The 4,615-nt window shown below is 47.9% G+C and overlaps 1 pseudogene; it reads left to right on the top strand.

Moving 5' to 3' along the window:
• The first annotated feature begins 3,372 nt into the window (after positions 1-3,372).
• LOC131479272 (transcription factor SOX-2-like) lies at positions 3,373-4,362 on the top strand (annotated as a pseudogene).
• The last annotated feature ends 253 nt before the right edge of the window (positions 4,363-4,615 follow it).

Raw genomic sequence — 4,615 nt, 5'->3', positions numbered from 1 at the left:
CACACATTCTAAGAAGGTGCAAGATTTCTCAGCTCTCCTGAGATATTGTGGATTATCATAATGTATTAAAAGCATATCGAGCATTTCGGTTCTTTTATATATATATAGAGAGAGAGAGAGAGAGAAAATTTTGAATATTTGAATTATGTGTTACAGTTTTATATACACTGGGATTTTCCCCCAAAGTCCCACCCCCAACAAATTTTCCCCATTTTACTACAGTGGTATAATCCTTCATGAGGAATTTTAATTCCATCAGTCTCTTACTTAAGTGAACCTGAACATTGCTGGAACAGACAAATGCAGAGAGTAACACATTCCATTGTCTACACTTGTCCAACCGTTTCATTGGGAATCCATCTTTCATCTAGATGCAGGGATAGATGTTGCATTATATCCACACATCTGGATATGGTAGACACCAATACCTCATCACGATACATTTCCATAATTGAGAAACCAAGAAACAAGGTCAACAACTAGATGAGCTAGAGCAACAGCATCAACAACAACAAAAAAATACAATTCCATGAAAAAGTGTTACCAGAAATGCCAGGTGGGTTCTTTCTTCAGCTTAGTATGGAAATAAAAAGCCGGGCATCTGTTGCAAACAGAAAAGTTCATTTGCGAAGGGACCAGGTGAGCAGGGAATGAGGAAAAGGGAAAGCACCTCTGAAAAGCCGGGAGGTGGGGTGCCTCTCAAAGGGGAGGGAGAGAAAGACACCAAAGGTTTGAGGAAGGGTCTTGGGATTTTATGCCTTCCTTGACCTCTCCTTGGTGGGCGGGGAAACCACAGGTAAGATGTTCCCCATTGTTGGTCTCTTAATTAATTATAAAATGGGTGGGTAATGCTGGTGCCACCCACCTGAAGGTGTGGCCAAGACCTCAGCAGGCTTGTTTGGGCTCAAAAGCACGCCACTGGGTAATCAACACATGGGTGACAAGAAGGAGATACAAAAGTCTCTTGAGAAAAATGATGCCACCATATAGTCCATGAGCTAGCAATGAATTTGACAAAAGAAAAGAGAGTATTATTGCCAGGATCCCATGTGAGCACCAGGTCTAATCCCAGCAGCTCCACTTCCCGTTCAGCTCGCTGCTTGTGGCCTGGGAAAGCAGTCGAGGACAGCCCAAAACCTTGGGACCCTGCACCCGTGGGGTAGACCTGGAGGAAGTTCCTGGTTCCTGGCTCCAGATTGGCACAGCACCAGACATTGTGCTCACTTGGGGAGTGAATCATCCTAATGGAAGATCTTCCTCTCTCTCTTTCTCTCCTCCTCTCTTTATCTTTCCAATAAATATAAATAAATCTTAAAAAAAAGAGAGAGTATTTGGAATAAATAAAACTGAAATAAAAAACTTCAAAACACATGGGATGCAGCCAAAACAAACAAAACAAACACAGTATTGATTGGATTATTGAAGTTACACATTCCACACTGGTTTCCTTATATAAGAGAGAACATATGGTATTTGTTCTTTTGTAACTGACTCATTTTCACTGAGCATAATGGCTTCTAGTTGGGACCAGCTAGTTGTAAATAGTATAACTTCATTGTTCTTAATAGCTGAATAACATTCCATGGAGTAGATGTACCACAGTTTCTTTAACCACTCTTTGGATGTGCATCTAGATTGTTTCCATGTCTTTGCTATTGTAGCTTGTGCTACTGTAAATAGGATTACAGATCCCCTTCTCATATGCAGATTTCATTTCCGTTGGATATATTCCTAGCAGCAGGATAGCTGGGTTATGGCAGTTTTATTTGGAATTCTAGTCACAATGATTGTATTAGCCTACACTCCCACCAGCAGTGAAGGAGTGTGCCTTTCTCCCCACATCCAAACTATCTGGCAGAATTGGCCAGTCCCAGCCTGTCTTCACCTCCCGAGCTCCCCATGTGAACTCAAGCTCCCATTTGGCCGCTGCAAGGGCTGATCTGTGGCTGCCTTTGGATCTCTGGTTGTCCTTTGAATCCGGATCACAGCTCACCAGTGGCTGCTGGGTTTTCTGTTCCCTGAACACCTCTAAGCCATTGTCACCTCTTCTCTATATCCAGGGGTTTTCCAAGTACCTTCCTGCTGAATTCCTGGCCCCTACTTTTTCTGTAATCTGCTCTCTGTTCTTTACCCTATCTAATAATTTTCCATCATCTCAAACATGTATACACCCTTTGCTGACCAGCGAGATTTTCTAAATGTAAACTTAAAAATTCCTCGCCTTGGGCCCGGCGGCATAGCCTAGCAACTAAAGTCCTTGCCTTGAATGCACCGGGATCCCATATGGGCACCGGTTCTAATCCCGACAGCTCCACTTCCCATCCAGCTCCCTGCTTGTGGCCTGGGAAAGCAGTCGAGGATGGCCCAAAGCTTTGGGACCCTGAACCCGCGTGGGAGACCCGGAAGAGGTTCCAGGTTCCTGGCATCGGATCGGCGCGCACCAGCCCATTGTGGCTCACTTGGGGAGTGAAACATCGGATGGAAGATCTTCCTCTCTGTCTCTCCTCCTCTCTGTATATCCGGCTTTCCAATAATAATAAAATCTTTAAAAAAAAAATTCCTAGCCTCTTGTGCCCTAAGAACAATGTTTGTGCCTGATTAAATACAACTCTTCTTTAAAGATTTAGTTTATTATTATTGCAAAGTGAGGTATACAGAAAGGAGAGACAGAGAGGAAGCTCTTCCATCCAATGATTCATTCCCAAAGTGACCACAAAGGATGGATGGGAAGCAGGACTCCCCGGATTAGAACCAGTGCTCGGATGGTTGTCTACTAACTTGTTCAAAAATGTTATGAGGAGTTGTAAAGGCAGAGAAGAGTGTTTGCAAAAGGAGGAAAGTAGTTTGCTGCCTCTTTAAGGACTGAGGGAACAAGAAGCAGAGAGAGGGAAAGGCAGAAAGAAGTTTGAGTCCGGGGCTTAAGCCTTTCCAAAAATAAAAAATCACAACAACAATAATAATAATAATCGCAGCTGGCAGCTGCGGCATCGGCCAAAGGTGTAGGGAAACACTGCTGTTCTGATCCTGATTCCAGTTCGCTTCTCTCTCTCTCTCATTCTCCGTGTGCCACCTCTGTCCCCTTTCTTCCTCCCCTCCCCAAATTGCTCTCCTCCACCTGGTCTCCTCTAACCCCGGGATCCCCAATTACCCCCGCTTGCCTCCCCTTCACCTCCTCCTCCTCCTGTGCCCCCCACTCCATTTCCCCGCCACGCCGAGGGTCTCCAGCCTCCACCGGGCCGGGCCCACGTTCACAGCGCCTGCATGGGCAACAGATGGAGACGGAGCTCAAGCAGCCGGGCACACAGCCCACTTTGCTGCGTGACAGCAGCAGTGGAAATGCCATGGCGGCGGTGGACGGCGGCAACCAAAAGGCCCATGAACGTCTTCATGGTGTGGTCCCGTGGGCAGCGTCACAAGATGACCCAGGAGAACCCCAAGATGCACAACTTTGACATCAACAAGCGCCTGGGCCCCGAGTGGAAACTTAGTCAGAGATGGCGAAGTGGCCGTTCATTGCCGAGGGCAAGCGGCTGCGGGCGCTGCACAAGAAGGAACACAGAGATTATAATATGTGCCACGGCCAAAAACCAAGACGCTTGAGAAGAAGTATAATTACACGCAGCTGGTGGGCTGCTGGCTCCCGGTGGCAACATCATAGCCAGCTGGTTTGGGGTGGGCGCCGTCCTGGGCGTGGCCATGAACCAGCACATGGACAGCTATGCCCAAGTGAATGGCTGGAGCAATGGCAGCTGCAGCATGATGCAGGACCATCTGGGCTGTCCGCAGCACCTGGGCCTCAATGCACTTGGCGCGGCTCAGATGCAGCCCTTGCACCACTATGATGTGAGCACGCTGCGATACAACTCCATGACCAGCTCGCAGACCTACATGAACGGCTCTCCCACTTACAGCATGTCCTACTCGCAGCAGGTCATCCCCTGCTTGGCACTTGGCTCCTTGGACTAGGTGGTCAAGTCCACGGCCAGCTCCAGCCCCTCCGTGGTTACCTCTTCCTCCAACTCCAGGGCGCCCTGAAAGGCCGGGAACTTCCAGAAGAGGATCAGCACATACCTCCTCGGTGCCAAGGTACCAGAACCCGCCGCCCCCAGCAGACTGCACATGTCACGGCTCTACCAGAGCACCCCGGTGCCCGGCACGGCCATTAACGGCACACTGCCACCTCTCGCACATGTGAGGGGGGCTACGGGACAGCGGACTGGAGAACAACAGGTTGGAGGGGAGGCTGGGGATGATCGTGGGTTGGAGAGTAGGGGGAAAGATATTTTCATAGGAAAAGGAAACAAACAAACAAAAACCCGGGAAATGGGAGGGGTGCAAAAGTACAGTGAGAGGGAAGCATGACGAAAAAAACAAGCGCATGCAACACAAATCCTGACATGCTGACAAAGAACATTTCATTACTCATGGCAAATGACGGCTTCAGAGACCACCAATCCCTTCTACGCTCAATGCAAAACCTGTGCCCCGGACGAGAGAACTTTAGAAAAGATGTAGAGATGCTGAACTTCTTTTTTGGGGGGACTATTTTTGTACAGAGAAAAAACTGGCTCATGGGTAAAAGAAAATTGCACACATCTTTTTTTTTTTTTTAATT

The sequence above is a fragment of the Ochotona princeps genome, unplaced genomic scaffold, assembly GCF_030435755.1.
Source record: "Ochotona princeps isolate mOchPri1 unplaced genomic scaffold, mOchPri1.hap1 HAP1_SCAFFOLD_320, whole genome shotgun sequence".
NCBI classification, from domain to species: domain Eukaryota; kingdom Metazoa; phylum Chordata; class Mammalia; order Lagomorpha; family Ochotonidae; genus Ochotona; species Ochotona princeps.
This window is presented reverse-complemented; position numbering and strand designations above follow the sequence as displayed.